We start from the raw sequence: 20325 nt of genomic DNA on the forward strand, positions 1-20325 counted from the left end.
AAAAAAGCGTCTGACTTCGACTCAGGTCATGATCTCACAGTTCGTGGGTTGAGCGTCGTGTCGGGCTCTGAGCTGACAGCTCAGAGCCTGGAGCCTGCTTCGGATTCTCAGTCTCCCTCTTTCTGCCCCTCCCTTGCTCGTGTTCTCTCTCTCTCTCTCTCTCAAAAATAAACATTAAAAAGGAAAACACTGAATTTTGCATTTTGAATGGATGAATTCCATCATGTGCAAATTATATCTCAATAAAATTGTTAAAATTGTTTAAAAGAAATGATACTTTTAAAAAGACCATTGGTTTATGTCTCTTTTTCTGAAGCTGATTCCCTTGGGACGCAGGTATCCAGGCTGAAAACCGGATTTTATGAGCTGAGGAAGATGACAATGTGAAAAATGGCGATTTTCCCTTAGGCAGAGACCGGATTTGCAGATCCTTTTCTACCCACAATGCTTGTGCCTGCAGCTGCTTTGAACTTTGCTGAAAAGATTTTTCTTAGCTTGAAATCATTAAAATATGTTTAAACGGCACTGAAGTGGCTTTATTGTTTTATCTATTCCTTTCCCTCCTTTTAAGTAATAGCACCCCAATATCCTCTTAAGGAACCACCCACCTCGTTTTCAGTTCATGTGGTTTGAATATTGCTGACCCTACGCCTTAGGCTCTATGAGTCAGGCCTGACCAATCAGCACATTTCATCCAGTGGTGTGTCAGAGCTGGCTCATCCCAGCTTATTCGAACCAACTGGTAAATTTTTAGGAACTTTGTGAGCCAGTTGCTAAATATGATCACTATTAAAATTTTAAGTACATAAACTTATAATTAAATACATTATACTTAAAATGGAGTTATTAGGCACTCAAAACTCATCGCCTCCTAATTATTTGAATACATTCTACTATTACCTGTTCTCCTGAGGTTACTTACATCTATCAGATCTGCATGATTTAAGTGCACCCCTGTGTGTCTCTTTTCAACCCCATGTTCAGTGACTTCCTGTCAGCAGCTTGGCCTTGGCCATGGGCAGTGTTTATACATCACAACTATGTAAATGCTGCATATCAGGGCTTCTTCTTTCCTGTCAAGGAGAGTGTCAATCATCTGCCAGCTGTAGTGGCTTAAATAATGCCCCCCCCCAAAAAAAAGATGTTTGTGTCCAAATCGGGGTAGTTGTGAATATAACTTTGTTTGGGAAAGGGATCTTTGCAACTGTGTTTAAGAGAAGCGTCTTGAGCTGACAGCATCCTGGATTATCCCAGGATCTCTAAATACAATCACACGTGTCCTTATAAGAAGAGGCAGGGGAGTTCGACACACACACAGATAATACAAGGAGGCGATGAGACCAGAGAGATTGACTGAAGGAGTGGAGCCATAAACCAAGGGATGCCTGCAGCTGCTAGAATCTGGAAGAGGCATGAAACAGAATCTCCCCTGGAACCTCTAGAGGGAGCACAGCCTCGCTGACACCTTGACTTTGGAGGGTTTAGCCTCCAGAAATATGCACGAATAAATTTCTGTTTTGAAGCCACCCAGTTTGTGATAATTTGTGATGGCAGCCACAGAAAACTAGCCTACTGGCACCCACTGGGGTACTATCGTACGACCCGGGATGGGCATGTTACCCCAGTTAGGACAATGAGAGGTCAGCTCCGTGAAAGAAACCATCTCCTTCTACTAGGGGTTGCCAAATGGTGCCATTTTTGCCACCATATTTGCCTAAGAATGAAAACAGCACAGAAAGTTGTCAAGTAGACATCTGGAGAGAGAGAGAGAGAGATCCCAGAACAATGTTGTTTGAGAAGCTGGACCTAGTCTACTAGTGGAATTCTCTATTGCACGAACGCATTAATTTCTTTTCTTTTTAAACCAAGTTCCTGACCGATATACACATGTGAATTTTAGGGAACATTTGAAAGTGTTCTTTTGCACGGACAGGGTTGTAAATACACACGGTTGCTATCATTTGATCAGTTATTACTGAAATCAGGCATAACTAACAAAGACAATCAGGGAAACATGACAAACAGTGAACAATCTGAGATCTACCTGAATTCGATCGTGTTCATTTGTTCCACAAACACTTACTGAGCCCAACCATGTTTAAAGTGTTCTACTCATGGGGCGCCTGGGTGGCGCAGTCGGTTAAGCATCCGACTTCAGCCAGGTCACGATCTCGCGGTCCGTGAGTTCGAGCCCCGCGTCAGGCTCTGGGCTGATGGCTCAGAGCCTGGAGCCTGTTTCCGATTCTGTGTCTCCCTCTCTCTCTGCCCCTCCCCCGTTCATGCTCTGTCTCTCTCTATCCCAAAAATAAATAAACGTTGAAAAAAATAAAATAAAATAAAGTGTTCTACTCAGGGCACATATCCATACATTTAACAACTTACAACTTATTTGCCAGTAAGGAGTTTAGGACAGCTCACATTACTGAGGTCACCAGCAGTATTAACTTTTCATGACATAGCCCATATTTTTCTGGACAGTACTAAATTCATATAATTTCCTTATTTTTCCTAAAGAGAATTTGTTTAACGTACAATGAAAATATTCTAACTTCTTTACGAGATTCCATTTAAGTACATTCACAAATCATAAAAAAAAAAAAAAAAAACCTTTTGGCAAATTGAATATTTTAAGTTGGGAATTATTCTTCTGGTGATTTTCAATGACACTGTGCCTTTGCTAATTTTGTACTTCTCCAGAATTTTTATTCTCCATTATCTTAGTAATTTGTTAGCATGGATAGGCACATTTCTGAACGGAGGGTGTCACAGGAAATCCCAGAGATAGACATACTGTATTGAATATTTTTAAAATAAAAGGAAAATCTTTTTACACCCAGAATGTCTACCTTTATTTTTTTTAGTTCAGGAGATTTAAAATTAATTCTGCCCCCATAATTCTATTTTTTTCTCATACCTTTCAAATAGCTTTTTTTTTTTTTTTTTTTATGAGCACATTCTTCATGTTGGATGAATTCCCAGCCAACTTTTTAAATCTAATTAAACTCACCTAAGTTTAACTCAGATAGCATTTGCGGTTAATTTCTTAATGGTTGATAAACTGGAAACCCATCTTTGGGACTTATTAAAAAAAAAAAAAAAGAGGTTCCTGAAGGTTGCTTATTGCTAAAAGAGCCCGTTGCTAATAATGATGTCACAAACATCAATAAACTAATGCCCATTTGTCTGGACTTAAAATAGAATAAACTTTCAAATGCAAATATCCAGGGGCACCTGGGTGGCTCAGACTTCAGACTTCAGCTCAGTTCATGATCTCACAGTTTGTGGGTTGGAGCCCCATGTTGGGCTCAGTGCTGACAGCTCGGAGCCTGAAGACTACTTTGTATTCTATGTCTCCCTCTTTCTTTGCCCCTCCCCAGCTCACGCTGTCTCTCTCTCTCTCTCTCTCTCTCTCTCTCTCTCTTTCTCTCTCTCAAAAATAAGCAAACATTAAAAAAATGCAAATATCCAAATATTATATTATTCTTTTACACTTTATATTTGCTTATAGCTTTGCTTATCAAAGAAAGAATTGTTCTGAGTATTTTCAAGGCAAAAGTAACAACAACAACAACAACAAACAAACAAATCCATAAACAAACACATAAGGAACAAGCAAGCAAACACACACACAAGCACACACACGTGAGGCATAGGGAATAAGAGATTTCACTAGGACATACAGCAGACATTAATGAAGCAACAATAATTCAAGTCTACTCTCCTTCCAGTCTGGAACAATCCTGTTTGCTATGAAAAAGTAGCCACCAAAATCTTTTGGGAGATTAGCATCATTATCAATACGGATTTCAAGGAAAACGTGAACAACATAAAAACTTAGCTTTCAGATTCCCCATTTTTATAGCCGCATAAAACCTAAAATAAAAATTGGGAGCACACCCAGTTTATCAAAGAAAGGTCAACAACAGACTCAAAATAAAAGTTTAGGAAGTCACTTTCTATTAACAAAAGCAGCTTTTAAATATTACTTTTTCTTGATAATTCTAGCTGAGAAACACCCAAGCAAGTTAGCTTTTATCCCTAAGGCCAAAAAGAAACTCACCACCAAAGTGGAAATACAAGGCACCGGAAAAAATCAGTGATTTGTTCCCTGATGGCAACTTTATGCCAGAGACACAAGAGTTTCTTTACACGAACTTGTTTTCTTCATGTGGAAAACACTGATAGAAATCTAGGTGAATGGATATAATTAAGTAGTTGTGTGGCTCCAACTCTAAAATGCTTTTTTTTTTTTTTTCTTTCCATCAAACACCTCAGCGTTTGCCCAGTAACGAGACGAGAGGAACAGCCTTCTAAGAGTGAAGCCCTCAAGACGTTTCCAAGCTGCCTGGACAAAGGCTTGGAATGACTACAATAGTGAACCATCCTGCCTTGGACCTGAATCTAGATCGATGACCTAATACGTCTTTTCCAACTCTGACTGCCACAGTTTTATGAGCATCAAGGACTGGGCGTCTGCCATTGTCAACAAGTAAGGCCTCTCCAGAGCTTGAACATCCACAGAAACTCAAGTACCCCCCTCCCCCCCGAAGAGCACAGATCGCCCAGTCTCCCAGGGCTCTGCGTGCTACCTCTAGCTTTCACGTGTGACACAGAAACTCCTCTTTGGCAGGATTCATTCTTTTTTTTTTTTTTAAGTTTTTTTTTCAACGTTTATTTATTTTTGGGACAGAGAGAGACAGAGCACGAACGGGAGAGGGGCAGAGAGAGAGGGAGACTCAGAATCGGAAACAGGCTCCAGGCTCTGAGCCATCAGCCCAGAGCCTGACGCGGGGCTCGAACTCACGGACCGCGAGATCGTGACCTGGCTGAAGTCGGACACTTAACCGACTGCGCCACCCAGGCGCCCCAAGGATTCATTCTTAAATAAAGAAAGTGTGTCCGTTACTCTCCCCTGTTATCTTGGTTTAAGAACTCTGAGTCAGAGCAGATCTCTGAGAAACTAATTAAGCTTAGCTTAAGGGCCTCTCTTTTTCAGGGGCCCTTCCAAAGGGCTGTACCTAATTTTGTATTTGTAATTTTGCATTCTTTTTAAAGTTATTTCTTTATTTACTTTTGAGGGAGAGCACAAGTGGGGGAGGGGCAGAGAGAGAGAGAGAGAGAGAATCCCAAGCAGGTTCCGCGATGCCAGTGCAGGCCTGGACTTGGGGCTGGAACCCACCAACCTCGAGATCAGGACCTGAGCGGAAGTCAGAGGCTTAACCAACTGCGCCACTCAGGCACCCAGGTCACTTTGCATTCTTTTTTCAACTTTTTTTTTTTTTTTTTTTTTTGGGACAGAGAGAGACAGAGCATGAACGGGGGAGGGGCAGAGAGAGAGGGAGACACAGAATCGGAAACAGGCTCCAGGCTCCGAGCCATCAGCCCAGAGCCTGACGCGGGGCTCGAACTCCTGGACCGCGAGATCTTGACCTGGCTGAAGTCGGACGCTTAACCGACTGTGCCACCCAGGCGCCCCACTTTGCATTCTTTTTAATAAAAAGTCCCCTTCGTGGTATAAACTATAGCCCTCCCCCCCCATCCCAGGCGATAGGGATCGACCCTTGAGCTAGGTAAATTGCACCAAATCTTAGTTTGACAAAAGTGTAAAAATTAAACACAAACTCCCCTTCACGTTTTATGATGTCCCCCCCCCCCACCCCACCCCTCTGGCAAGTCATGGTTAAAGAGGAAACCTCTTGGAGTCTCCGGTCCTCAGCTGTCCTCTCAGCCACAGCTTTGGCTCAAAAACTGGCTGCGTTTTAAATTTATGCTCCTTAGCTCCTCATTAAAAGAACACGCCAGGGGCGCCTGGGTGGCGCAGTCGGTTAAGCGTCCGACTTCAGCCAGGTCACGACCTCGCGGTCCGTGAGTTCGAGCCCCGTGTCGGGCTCTGGGCTGATGGCTCAGAGCCTGGAGCCTGTTTCCGATTCTGTGTCTCCCTCCCTCTCTGCCCCTCCCCCATTCATGTTCTGTCTCTCTCTGTCCCAAAAATAAATAAACGTTGAAAAAAAATAAAAAATAAAAGAACACGCCATTGTGGGCTAATTATTACAATAGCTTGTAGACTCTAAAGGCCAGGAGAATTTCCACGAGTGGCCTCCCTTTGGTTACGCGGCATCCCCGTTCCAATTTCAGCTAAGTTGTGTTTTCCAGTAAAGTTAATGGATGTGGACTAGGCTTCTATACCTTGCTAACAGGGCTCTCAAGGGACCAAGCTACAGAAACATTTATCTTTTCTGATCACAAAAGTAATGGCATATCTATATAGATATATATACACACATACATAAGTAACTTGAAACATTCTAATAATGCATAGCTTTGAAAGTGAAAATCTTCCATAATCCCACACAGCTGAGAAAACCCGTTAACATTTTTTTTGAAGGCATATATTAAAATTTCATTTATCATTTTACCAAAAAATGGGATTATACTTCAACTTTGAAGCATGCTATTTTCCACCTAGCACTATGTCTTAGACATCCTTCCCTGCCACTCTGTAAAAAAGTGATCTTTTTAATCTTCTTTTTTGATGGCTCCGTGGTTTTGTACTCTATGGCCAGACCATGCAATCCTTAACCAATTGCCTGTTAACGACATTTCGGTTCTTTCCAGTTTTCCCTGTAACAAATATTCTTGCAAACATCATTTTACACTTACATCTTTGAGCGGTTGTAGGGGTGTTTCTCTATGATGAATTCCCAGAAGGTGAATTATTACGGGGTCAAAGGTTATGAGCATTTCATTTTTAATAGCTATTGCCAAATTGCCCTCCAATAATTTTATACCGATTTACGCCTTCAACCACGCTGTAAGAAGGAGCCTGTTCCCCTCCCCACCCCCACCCCCCGCCCTTAGCAACACAAAAACCATGCAATTTAGGGATGTCTGATGTGAGTTAGGAGTTAAGAGGTTCAGTCTGGGGAGTGTTTTGCCTTTGTGAAAAGCTAACAAAGACATCAAAAGTCTCCCCCTTTCCTTGATGAACCCCCGGCTCTGAGTGAGCCAGTACCCAGACATCTAGTTAACATGAGAGGTTCAAATTCTAACACCTAATGCTTGCATCTAGCTGATTTTTGGGGGGGATGATTTGTCGCTGAATGTATAAGCAAATGTGCCAGCTATAAAATACTTAGTAACCTAATTATTAGAGAAATATAAATCGGTCTTGACTTTCACACTGCTGTCTTAATGTGAACGACACATTTAATGTTAGAGCATCAGTATGTTTCCATCTGCAAAATGCCTTGATTTCACCTTTTCGTTGATTGGTGCGCAGTAATTTGGAAAAACCTATTCTTTAAAGACATGCAAAAAGTGGCTTTGAGTCAGCCTATTAAAGAGGAGCAAGGTTTGCCAACATCCAGTCTTCAGGAATTCATTTTGAGGCTTACTACAGTTTACATCTCCAGAATTAGGATCGCTGGGCGTTAGATGGGAAAAAACTTTAGGGGTTATCTAGTCAAAAGACTGAAACTCTATTCCACAAAGCCTTGGGGCTGCTTCAGGGAGACAGAAGACGTTGGTGGAAGAGGAAGTCAGTCCGCCATCAAAGGTTCATGGTATTGCAATCCTAATTCCACCACAAGAGCGCTGCTCTGATCTGCTTCCTATGGTGGGTAATATATTATGTTATATGGAGCAAGTTGATCTCTTATTTTTCTCTCCTGTTAAGACAGGCATGATGACAGGGCTTATTGAAGAGTAGTGGAGTTTTGGGGCTCAGTTGGTTAAGCGTCCACCTTTGACTCAAGTCACAATCTCCTGGTTTGTGAGTTCCAGCCCCGTGTGGGGCTCTGTGCTGAGCTCAGGGCCTGGAGCCTGCTTCAGAGTCTGTATCTCCCTCTGTCTCTGCTCCTCCCCTGCTCTCATGCTCTGTCTCCCTCTTTCTCTCTCTCTCTCTCAAAAAAAAAAAAATAATAATTAATTAATTAATTAAAAAAAGAAGAGTCGAGAAGGTTTGTTTGTTTTTTCTTTCTTTTTAAGTAGGCCTCAGGCCCCATGTGGAGCCTGACATGGGGCTGAACTGAAGGCCCTGAGATCAAGACCTGAGCTGAGATCCAGAGCTGGATGTTTAACCGACTGAGCCACCCAGGTGCCCCAAGAGTAGTGACGGTTAAATTAAGTAATACTATACACTTACAGTGCTTAGCTTTGTGCCCTAAACATGCCAAGGAACCAAAAAGTGCTTGCTAATTTATTATTTAAGGTTGTCCTTTGAAAAGGGATTTTGTTGCTTAAAGATACATTTCAAAACCACCCATTTACTTTTTACATCTATAAAACAAGGTGATTATTCCGGATGGAGTGGCTTTAGATTTTATTTATTTCCCGCTTTCCAATCCAGTGATCTTACTCGCAGATTCCAGTGCACTTTGATGGAGAATGCTGGGGGGCTCTGAGCGGAACTGGCCTCCCACACACCAGGTGGCGCCACCTGCCATCCAGCTGGCCAAGACCACGGCTTGTCTATCTGCCTTGCTCTTGATTTAGGAAAGAAACATGACCTTGGGAAGAAAAGTGTCCCTTGCCCTGTGGGAGAAGTTGCCCACGGGTTCACCCCGAGAACTAAACATGAAAGTTGGAAAATACTAGAAACATTACCTAGGTGCTATCTCTTCTGTGATTATGAGGACAACTGAAAGGAGTTCAGAAGTGGACACTTCAGCCTTCTACAACGAGCTGAATTTTCTAGTCTTGGCCAGACACTTTCAAAAGGAAGAATTCACACAACAAACATACACCCTTATCAATCCTTTTCTTAGGAAAGCTTGGCTTGGTGGAGGGGAAGTTTTCAAGTTTGCCTAATGAATCACAGACGTGAGGCAGGAAGGGGAGAGCTTCAAGCATTTTCCTCTTCGAGAGGTCTAACGGGAGACCAAACATCAGGGAGTGAGGAGCAGAACCTTCTAAGCCATGTATCTTTTCTACCCCAGAACTCCTTCCAGTGCCAGTCGCTGCTGCTGCTTGAGAGCCAGACGTGGGCTCGGGGAGGGGCTTCTCTGTGTCAGGGCCATTCAGGGTCTGTGGCAGGCTTAGGAACAAGTAGACGTAAAAGCTGTAGAATTAAGAGTTGAAAACAGCATTTAATGAAACCCCTCCCTCCAGACGCTCGTGATCAAAGTCTATCCTTGCACTAAGACAATTGATCTACAGTTGCATCCATAAAATTTTGGCAACACTCTGTCCTGATTGCTTTCAACAGAGGCTTTAGACCTCTGAGGCTGGGCATTGTCCCAGAATTGAGAGCCAGTTGCATTACGCATACCAGAAGATACACCACCACAGCCGAGGCCCGTGCAACCACTTTCTTTTAACCTCGCGTCTGTGAAAAATTACTTTCCAAAAAAATAAGTGAAACCCGATGTCTTCTCCGGGTGGTTATTCTTGCGCCTATGAAGTCAATAAAACTCTCCAGATTTATTAGACAGCCCTGCTGCGGAAGACAAGACCACTTCCTATTCCCTCCCAGAAATGTGTGCCTTTCCTTTCTGCAACCTTCTGACCAGATTTTAATTTTGTTCATTTCTTGGATTATTTATTTGTTTTTATTTTTCAGAAAACTGGTTCGAACCCTCTAGGACAAGTGGCTTGGCCTGTGCTAAAATCCCGATTTCTGGCCTCCAAGAGTGATAACATGACCACATTTTGCTCCTCTAGCTTTTCCTCTTTACCTTCCATTTTAGATAGGCCCTCTTCTTCACATCAGAAGGAGTAGAGTTGGGGGGCACCTGGGTGGCTCAGTCGGTTAAGCGCCCGACTCTTGACTGTGGCTCAGGTCATGATCTCATGGTTCGTGAGTTTGAGCCCCACCTCGAGCTCTCTCCCTCTCTCTCTCTCTCTCTCTGCCTCTCCTCTGCTTGCTTGAGCTCTCTCTCTCTCTCCCCAAATAAATAAACTTAAAAAAAAAAAGTAGCAGAGTTTGGCTCTCTTTTTCCACCATGCTAAGCATGAAATGTAGTACCTACCAACAAGTTATACTCCTGTGAGAGCCTACTAACCATGGGTTGATGATGATGATAAATGACAGTTGTATTCAATTCTATTTAATACAACAGTATTTATTGAGCTCCTCCTATACATGCTAGGGCTTTCCTGGGTATAAAGATGTAAAGATACAGAGGAAGATGTGCATTCTTTCAGGGGGGAAATTAACATGTTAACAAGTAAAAGTCATCCAGTGTGACAGATTCCATAATAAACAGAATGCTGTGGGATACAAAACCTGGAACCTAGAAAGGAAATGAAAGGCTTCTCAAAGGGAATGACTCTGTGTTGATTCAAAATTTTTTTTTACACGTTTATTTATTTTTGAGAGAGAGAGAGAGAGAGAGAGAGAGAGCGCCAGCTAGGGAGGGGCGGGGGGGGGCGGGGGGAGAGAGAATCCTTAGCAGGCTCTGCATGGACAGTGCAGAGTGAGATGTGGGGCTCGAACCCATGAGCCATAAGATCATGTCCTCAGCCAAGGTCAGATGCTTAACCGACTGAGCCACCCAGGCACTCAGACTCTGCATCTACCGGTGAGTAGGAATTCAGCAGATGAACTTGGGGAAGGGCATCTCAAGCAGAGGAACTGGCAAATTCAGAGAATCAGAGGTGTGAAACAGCAGGGCCTATTTGGGACCTAAGAAGTTCTGTGTATTGAGAATGAAGGCTGAAAGGTTGTGTGTAGGCAACCTGTGTTCTTACATGAATGTGGGCATATTTGTTTGGTGATGGGGAGCTACTGGATGGGTTAAAGACTTGGGGCAACTGTGGTAGCATGACCAAGGAGGTAGGGGCCAAGTAGCCAAGTGCTATCCCGAGAAGAAATGAAGACAGCCTAAAAGGACCAGTGTGGCTGAAACGGAGAGGAAGATTCAGAGTGAGAGCAGAGAGAAAGACATGAACAGGGAGTAGAGTGGTTAAAAACTGTCACTCCAGAATGACTTCTAAGCAGTTGTATTCCACTATTTAAGAGTGTAAATTACCTCCGAAATGCTTTTATTTATTTTTATTTTTTATGAGAAAGAAAGAGTGAGAGACTGTGTGCACCAGTGGGGGAGGGGCAGAGAGAGAGAAAATCCTAAGCAGTCTCCATGCTAAGTGGGGCTTGAACTCACAAACTGTGGCATCATGACCTGAGCCGAAATCAAGAGACAGACACTTAACCGACTGAGCCAGCCGGGTTCATTTTTTATTTATTTTCTTTTTAATGTTTATTTTTTTTTTGAGAGGGAGACAGAGCATGAGTTGGGGGGGGGGCGGGGGTAGAGAGAGGGAGACACAGAATCCGAAGCAGGCTCCAGACTCTGAGCTGTCAGCACAGAGCCGGACGCGGGGCTCGAACTCACAGACCATGAGATCATGTCCTGAGCTGAAGTCGAACGCCCAACGGACTGAGCCACCCAGGTGCCGCCTCCCCAAACGCTTTTCACTGTAAGTTATTGAGTCACTAATTCTTTTTCCCTGCCCATTTCCGGAAAAGCTTTAAGGTAGGAAAGCTATTCTGTAGCTAGAGCCAGGGCCATCCTATATGACTGTGTGACGTGTTGAAGAGCATTTGTAGGACACCATCCCTGGTTCAGTCAATTCTGAATACCATTAAAAGAAATTTACACCCGCGCTATCTTGGCTAGTTTCAGTTCTGATTATCCTCATGTGAATACGCCATATATCGCAACTTAACTGGCACTTCCTTGGACAATAACTTCTAGCTTATTTACTCATCTTTTGGGGCATTGAGAGAGAAGGTGTGCTTACCTACATCACCCATCTGACAAAGGAAAGAAAAGTGTAACGTTTTGTGAGTCCGATAACTCTTGGTTTGTTCCCCCGTGAACTGGGGCAAGGTGCCTAAGCTTAGTCTGTACACATTGCATAATGAAACATCATTAATATCCACCTCACCTCATAGTTTGGGGATGAGAATTAAGAGAAAGCGCTTGGCACCTAGGAAGTGACAGGTTCATAGTCCTCTCTACGTGTCAGGCACCATGCTGCCTGACAGTAGTGTCTCCTTGCAATCATCTAGTTTTACAAAGAAGATAATTTAAGCTCTTTTTTTTTTCTTTGAGGGCAGGGTTTATTTATCATTATATTCCCAGTCCCCAGAATAGGCTCTGCCCCAAAGCACAGAAGTGTCTTGCTAAGAAGGATTCAATAACAACTTATTCAAAGTCAAACATCTAGTAAATAAGATGATCAGGATGCAGATCTGTGTCTGCATGATTCTAAGCCCAGTGCACCTTTAATGACCTCCCAAGTTTTTTTTTTTTTCTTGTTTCCCCTCAAAGAAAATGACACGGAAGCTAGTCAAAGTGCTGCTTTGTGCTTTCTCTTACTACTAGTTTTCAAATCATTTAATTATCATAAATGGGGGATTCTCAGTATAAGCCATTTCCATCTGTATCACTTAAAGATCATTTCAGAGTATTTTTTTTTTTTAAAGTAGGGCATAGGGCTTGAACTCACAACCCTGAGATTAAGACCTGAGCTCCTAATCAAGAGTCAGACACTCCACCAACTGAGCCACCCAGACGCCCCCTGAGTATTTCTACATGGGTCAAGCTCTTGTCTGATAATCTTCCTTCATGAGTCCCAGTTCCAGTTTTTAATGCTTTCTTGGTGAGGTTCACCTACCAGACTCGTCTATTTTTTTTTTAAACTCATAAAACTTTATTGAGTGTTTAAAACGTCATGTGAGATCAGAGTCTTCTCAAGGCACTTCAGCTGTAACATCTCCAAGTGCAAACTCAGCAACTAGCCCCCATCTCCTCTTCTCCCCACTCCCCTCTCCAAAACACCTGCTTCCCCTTAGATCCTGAGAGGTGGCATTTTCATCCACCCACACGTTAAAGACTTTGGAGTCCATCGTTACTCCTCCCGTTTTCCTTCTCCAACTGGTCGCCAAGCTTTACTGTTTCTACCCCAGTAAAGGTTTTCACATCTGGCTTTTCCTTTTCATCTCAGCTGCTACTTTCTCAATTGGTCCTTCACCATGGTTTGAATGGAGACTTTGGACAGCTTCCCACTTGACCTTCTTACCTTCAGTCCCTCATGAGCCTTTTGAAGGCAAGATTCTCTTCCTATAGCACAGAGCAGATCAGGCGCTCTTCTGGTCTAACACCATTGGTGGGGCTCGCCTCACCTTCCATGCAAGAGGCTATGCTCCCTACGATGTACTAATATGTTTAAACCGAGCCCTGTCAGATTTTCCTGCCACTGTCCTCATGTGCCCTTGGCTTCGGCTATACTGCACCACTCGCTATTCCCCAAACACCCATCACGCTATAGGACCTGGTGCCTCTCTTCCAGCTCTGTCTTCTGCCCATAATGACCTTCTCCCCCTTTTTGCCCTTAAAAATTCCTGCTCATTCCATAAGGCTCAATCGAATGTCACATCTGGGATGAGGCCCTCTCCACCTCCCCCCCCCCAACTCAAGAAAAATCAATGGCCTCTCCTTTGTATTCATCATAGCACTTCCAACACTTTTATTTTAAAAGTTTATTTAGTCTTTATGTATTCACGGTCCATGGAGTCTCAAGGTCAAGGGCTACTTAATTCATTGCTAAAACCCCAACACGAGGATAGTTCAGTCTTTTTTTTTTTTTTTTTTTTATTTAAGGAAAAAGAGCACAGGGGCTTTTTGAAAATTAATGGGGCACCTGGGTGGCTCGGTTGTTTGAGCCTCCAAATCTCGGTTTTGGCCCAGGTCATGATCTCACAGTTCATGAGTTCGAGCCCCGCAGGGATTCTCTCCCTCTCTCCCTTTCTCTGCCCCTCCCCCTCTCACACTCTCTTTCAAAATAAATACACCTTAACAAATTAAAAAAAAAAAAAAAGAAGATTGAGTGAATAGCATTGTAAGTGGTAAAAGGAATAAATCATGTAGTAGGTGGGTTAATATCAGATGTTTGGGAATTTTGGTCTAGCCCATAGTAGGTTCTGAATAAATGTGAGTTACTCCACACACAAATCTATTTTTTTGAGGTTCTCTATTGTTTTTTTTTTTCTTTTCTCTTTTTACTGTTTACAATTTTAATTCCAGTCTTGATAACATACAGTGTTCTATTAGTTTCAGGCGCAGGATTTTGGGATGCAGCACTCCTCTGCATTACTCAGTGCTCCTCATGATCAGTGTATGAACAAATCTATTTCACAGGTACTCGACTTCACCATAGGCACACATCTGTTTAGTAACAAAGGTAAAGAATGGCTCTGAAAAGAGAAGCTTGGTCTCAGGATGATATGAAACTAGAAATCCATGGAAAATGGATGACCCCCTAAGAATGGAACTTCTTCAGACTCGGATGCTTTCTTCCCCTGCTATGGGTAACCCTCACCACAAGGTGCGTTCAGACCCTGCTTGGACTTCTGTCAATGTCCTTGTTTAAAAAGTGATTTCCGGGGGCGCCTGGGTGGCGCAGTCGGTTAAGCGCCCGACTTCAGCCAGGTCACGATCTCGCGGTCCGTGAGTTCGAGCCCCGCGTCAGGCTCTGGGCTGATGGCTCAGAGCCTGGAGCCTATTTCCGATTCTGTGTCTCCCTCTCTCTCTGACCCTCCCCCGTCCATGCTCTGTCTTTCTCTGTCCCAAAAATAAATAAACGTTAAAAAGCTTTAAAAAAAAAATAAATAAATAAAAATAAAAAGTGATTTCCGGGGCGCCTGGGTGGCTCAGTCGGTTAAGCGGCCGACTTCGGCTCAGGTCACGATCTCGCGGTCCGTGAGTTCGAGCCCCGCATCGGGCTCTGTGCTGACGGCTCAGAGCCTGGAGCCTGTTTCAGATTCTGTGTCTCCTTCTCTCTCTGCCCCTCCCCTGTTCATGCTCTGTCTCTCCCTGTCTCAAAAATAAATAAAATGTTAAAAAAAAAATAAAAATAAAAAGTGATTTCCAAGCAGCCAGAGGACCAACCTTTTCTCACCGTGCTACGGGGCTGTTCTCTCAGGAACTCGTGTCATCTGTTCCATCGTCATATGTCAGCTTTGGAGAGGAGTTTTCACGTTTTTGTTGTGGGAGAAAACACTAACGTGAAGAACTTTCACACTAACTACATCTCAGCTCCTACTTAATAGGTTCTGTAGTTTACAAATCTCTCCTGAAGGGTATTTGATGGTGTTTTAAGGAAGTCAGATCTCACTGGATGGAAAGTCAGGGGCCGTAGGTGCTAGCTCTGACCCTGCCACGAGATCCCTTGAGTTACCTGTGGGTAAGTCACTTCAGCATTAGTCCTCTTTTCTGTCTCAGGGATGGAAAAGGTTGCAAATTTGGAGCACCTAGTACAGCTCTGGACCACAGAAGCACACTGTTCACCCCTTACAGTGTTTGAATGAGGTGACCGTTTAATTGGGAGATTTTATATCAGGACACAGGGTTTTATTTTCCCTTGAGAAATCAGCAGATCTGGTCACACGGGTCAGGTCCCACATTTCTACCCAGTTATAGTAGCTGCCCTCTTTAAAAAAATTTTTTTAATGTTTTTTATTTATTTTTGAGACAGAGAGAGACAGAGCATGAACGGGGGAGGGGCAGAGAGAGAGGGAGACAACAGAATCGGAAGCAGGCTCCAGGCTCCGAGCCATCAGCCCAGAGCCTGACGGCGGGGCTCGAACTCACGGACCGCGAGATCGTCGGGCCGCTTAACCGACTGAGCCACCCAGGCGCCCCAGTAGCTGCCCTCTTTAACAGAGCATGGGCTTACCAGGGCCCTAAAGACCGTCTCGTTTTCGGCTGCCCTTTCGTCTGCCTTATGCAGTTGCTACTTGTCATTGTACTGGTACTCAAGGGTGATGTTAAAAATACCTCGCTACGAAGGCCTGGGGACTGACCTATCACAATGGATACCTCTGTGCTAGAACAGCATCCTGCGCGTGCCTTGCTCTCCCCAGCCGCTGGGTCATAGGGAGAGCTGCGAGTTCCTAGAGAAAAAGCAGGTGCCCAGAGGTGGGCCTCACTCTGTGGTCTGAGAGCAGCTTCTACATGTCAGTTGGTAAGGACAAGGCTAACCTCAGGGGTATACCACCTGAGCATAAGCCTTGCTTCGACTACAGTTTTCTCAGGGTAGACAGATCTATTCCTGCACCCCTGTCCCTCATGGAAAACGGGAAAATGAAGGAAAGCTGTAGAGAAAAGGCCGAATGATTGCTCTTGTCCTTGATTGCTTTGCTCTTTTACCCACTGGACGCTATGGCATCTGAGTTTGATTTCCTGGTCCTAACCAGTCTATAAACTCTTTTCCAGCCTAAGCATAAGGAGCCTCTAATTTTATCCATTTCATAAATGGAGTGAAAATTTTGCAAACCGTCTTGAAGAATTTTGCAAATCATCGTACAGAATTTATAGAAGGTCTAAAACACCGTTAGAAATAATAAATCGCCCATAAATTATCTCCATTTTATTATTGGGCTTTTCAATTTTAAAAGCACTCTGAGGTTCTTTTTTTTTTTTTTTTCTTTTTTAATTTAGCCATGGCTATTTTTCAAATGGAATTAATGACCAAAAGCTAGCCTCATTCTCTAATTACAGTAAGAGACACTAGACAGGAGTTGTTCCAGACACTGACCCATCTTGGCTCAGGGAGAGGCTCTGGGCAGTTTTACTATGTGCTGCCTTAGTACCTGGGGCCAGGAAACATCTGTTATAACATGCAGTCCAGCGGGTGCTCCGCTTAATTATAAAATGGCATTGCAGTGTCCCTTTGAGTTGGCTGGCCTTAGCTTCTAACGCTCTCCTATCAAGCAAAATGAAATTCTTGATATTCTGTTAACTGAGTATCCAACCCGAGTGTTGAAATGCTCTGAGGAGAGTGAAAAAAGTTAAACCTTTGCCCTCTGGAAAGGTGTGGGGAAAGACAAAACAAAGAAACGCTTCCTACAAGTAATTGAGAAGCTTAGCTATGACTGGGTGTCGCTTATATAGGGACTGGGGGAGCGGATTCGGGAATGACTCACACTTCTAGAATGAACTGTTTATATAGCACTTCCTCCTCTTCGCTCCAGGGATCCTGTTTGGAAGGTCGGGGACAAGGACAATTGAGAAGCGAAGAGAAAACTGGAGAAGAGTGGAGGAATACTTGGAACACCAAAAGGCTCGTTCACCTTGAATCAGAGGACACGTTTCTGTAATGAGTTCATGCAATCAGTTATGGCCCAGGACTTAGGATTTATTCTTGGAACACACACATTTGGGAATTCTTCATAATGCTGTGAATCTCTTATTAACTATTACGAGAACTTACTTTCTGCAATCTTCATATGCTAATGGGAAAAGAGCTTATTGTCCGTACTGTCTGCCTAGGAATATCCTTTGTCTCGTACCTTGTTGTAATCACTTCCAGGCCGGTGGTATATTTATGATTTACATAATGTTACAGAGGAAGAAGTCTTAAGGATTTTTTTTCTCTAAATCTTTGTGAATTATTATTTTAGACTCATTGCCAGATTTTTTTTTTTAAGGGGGAAGTTGATGAACTTTTAAACATGTCATTACATTCCGAAATAGCAACTCTTTGTTCTTTCAAAGTTTTTTTGGTGGGGATTTAAAGGGCTCTGTGTGTGTGTGTGTGTGTGTGCGCGTGTGTGTTTAGAAACAGGTTGAGAAGGAAATGGGTAAAAGAGAACTCTTGAGGTTCGCTGATGAAGTTAAATACAGATTTTGTGTTTCCAGTAGAAGAAAAGTTAGCAGATTTGGGGGATCTTACCTAACACGTGGGATAGGTTTTGGAAGGGTGGCTCTCCATTCATTTCCAATCATGTTTCAGTAATTAGGGGTAGCAACCGAAGGGTTAAGCCCTAAAGCAAGGAAATATCTCTAAGTCAGAAAACAAAGGGAAACTTGCATATTTCTGGAGATGACATCGGATAGGCCTGTGAATTTCAAGCAATTATGTGATATTATGATTCCCACTGAGTATGCATTAGTTGGAATACTGTTCTTTTTCTTTCTCCGTGTCCCGGGGTTGTACACTGAAGAGCCCTGTTCAACTTTGCATGTCAGAATTTTGAAGGAAAAATTATAGTAAAATATGTTTAAAACAGTGGGGCCTTATGTGAGCGAACACAACATTTTCCAAGGCTTTCAAAACTCCTTTTGTTAAAAATATGGTTTTTATTTTGTGTCTTTTTTTTTTTCTTTCTTTCTTTAATTTTTTTTTTTCTTTTACTCAAGCTTTTACTTCCCCTCCTTCCTGGAGGAAAGAAGAAAGAAGTTTCAAAGGATATATATAACACAGCCTGCATCTTAGGGACTGGGGACTTGCAGTGGGTTTGTTCTAAATGAGACACCCCACATGGAAAATAAACACGTGAGAAAAGTTCATCTGTGTACGTAACTTCAGTTCCAACAACTATGATGACAGTCACAGTGTCTGAGTAAATGTCCCCTAGAGTCATCTGATGAGCAATATGATTATTAATTGAGGTTTCGGGGAGTTGAAAGATGGTTATTCTCAAAGAGTAGGAATTTTTAGCTGGAGTGCGAGGAACTAAAGATTCAGCCCCTGGGTTGTTCTAGAAGATAAAATGCCTTTTGAAAATTGAATTAATTTAAAACAAGACAAAACCAAAAGCAGGCATAATGAAATGCAAAGATTAGGAATGATGATGAGTGAATATCAAGTTCATTTTATTCCATGATATTCTTTCTTGCAAAGAAGAGAAGTAATTTGTTTGATCAGCTCAGAATTTTATTTCGCTGTCAATGACAGGCAATTAACATCAATGGCTTACACTTATAAAGGTTATTTTTTTTTATATATTTACTTATATTTAAGGCAGGGGAGGGGCAGAGAGAGGGAGACAGAGGATCCTAAGCCAGCTCTGTGCTGACAGCAAGGAGCCCTATGCGGGGCTTGAGCTCACTAACTGTGAAAGCGTGACTCGGGCCGAAGTCGGATGCCTAACCACCGGAGTCACCCAAGTGCCCCTAAGGGTTATTTTTAGCATAAAAGAAATCCTATCCCTGGCTATCTGGGGCTCAGGTTGTGTCTTGTCAGTCATCAGGGACTCAGGCTCTTTCTAGATCTCTGTTCTTCCATTCTTATGGAATGATGTCACTCTCCAAGCATGAAAGAAGGAAAAGGGAAGGCAAAAGGGACACCCCTCCTAGCTTAGTTAACTCCCCGGAAGGAGCTTCCCTTGAAGTGCCTCAAAGAATTTTCACTTATAATTCTTCAGCCCGACCTTTGTCACATGGCCACACCTAGCTGCCGAGGAGCCTGAAAAAAATGTGGTCTTTTAGGAGGCAAAAATCACTGTCCCAAATGAAATCAGGGTTCTCTTACCAGTAATAAGGAAAGCTCAGGTTTTGGGTAGGAAATTAGAAGTCTCTGTCCTACTCATATAAAACCTCCATAATGCCAGTATATATTGTCCGAGGCGGATGGGTTGCTTCCGGTGGAATTATGCAATATTTAAGGCACTAGTTTAGGAACACAGTTTTGCATTGCATTGCATTGCCTCAAAGTGGATGGCCAAAATAAGTACTTTTGCACATCGTTGATCCTTTCCTCCACTATCTGTATAATTTAATCTCGGAAGCGTTTGTGCTCAGGAGGACCACCATGTCGTCACTTGAATTTCTTCACTTACCTCTTCTGTGCTGCTTAAAATTCCACCCATTAAAGAGTCACTTCAGTTGAATCTTTAGAAGGGGATGTCCATTTTTTTTAAGAGCTGATGTTATTAGTCATGCAAAACTCAGTGCCAATTACTTTAATCAGATTGCTTTCCTACCGGCTGTGACACAATTTCACCGCGTGGCAGGCCTCTATCTAGTTTCTCCTCTCCCTTCATATGAAACATAAACATACTCATGGCAAAAAATTCAATCTAAATAAAAAGTCTCCATTTCACCCCAGATTTCAAGAGTCTTTCCCTTTCTGATGCGGCAGTGAGTAAACATTTCTTGCAGGTATTATCCAGAGATATATGTAGGGACTAACACACACATACACACAGGGTCAATGCATAACAATCCTTTTGTTTTATCCAAATAGCCATATATTGTGTGCATTATGTGGTGCCTTTTAAAATAACTTTGAAGGATCACTGAAAAAATTTTTAAATCAACACATATATCTGCTACATGAATAAAAAGGAAGGGGGATGGATGACTGAGCCTGGATGGCACAGTCCAGTAAGCATCTGGCTCTTGGTTTTGGCTCAGGTCATGATCTCATGGTCTGTGAGTTCGAGCCCCGTGTCCGGCTCTGTGCTGACAGCTCGGAGCCTGGAGCCTGCTTCAGATTCTGTGTTTCCCTCTCTCTCTGCCCCTCCCCCGCTCACACTCTGTCTCTCTGAAAAGTAAATAAACATTAAAAAGTAAATAAACAAATAAAAATAAAAAT

The 20325-nt window shown here is 43.0% G+C and overlaps 1 protein-coding gene and 2 long non-coding RNA genes across 11 annotated transcripts in view; 2 read left to right on the forward strand and 1 right to left on the reverse strand.

The window, feature by feature from the left end:
- Positions 1 to 525, forward strand: part of LOC121034473 (uncharacterized) — a 1583-nt gene extending 1058 nt beyond the window's left edge. Inside the window, exon 2 of the long non-coding RNA XR_005792446.1 lies at positions 317 to 525. This is a non-coding gene — a long non-coding RNA (uncharacterized LOC121034473). The remainder of the gene's footprint in view (positions 1 to 316) is intronic.
- Positions 1 to 4630, forward strand: part of LOC121034472 (uncharacterized) — a 45458-nt gene extending 40828 nt beyond the window's left edge. Inside the window, exon 3 of one of the 2 annotated variants that reach the window (XR_005792445.1) lies at positions 4287 to 4630. This is a non-coding gene — a long non-coding RNA (uncharacterized LOC121034472). Of the gene's footprint in view, positions 1 to 4275 lie in introns of both variants that reach the window. The other variant, XR_005792444.1, reaches the window with a different exon arrangement.
- The window catches only part of NFIB (nuclear factor I B), a 462184-nt gene that overhangs the window by 292901 nt on the left and 148958 nt on the right, over positions 1 to 20325 (reverse strand). The window lies entirely within an intron of this gene.

The sequence above is a fragment of the Herpailurus yagouaroundi genome, unplaced genomic scaffold (assembly GCF_014898765.1).
Source record: "Herpailurus yagouaroundi ecotype Mexico unplaced genomic scaffold, PumYag 160, whole genome shotgun sequence".
Lineage (NCBI taxonomy): Eukaryota > Metazoa > Chordata > Mammalia > Carnivora > Felidae > Herpailurus > Herpailurus yagouaroundi.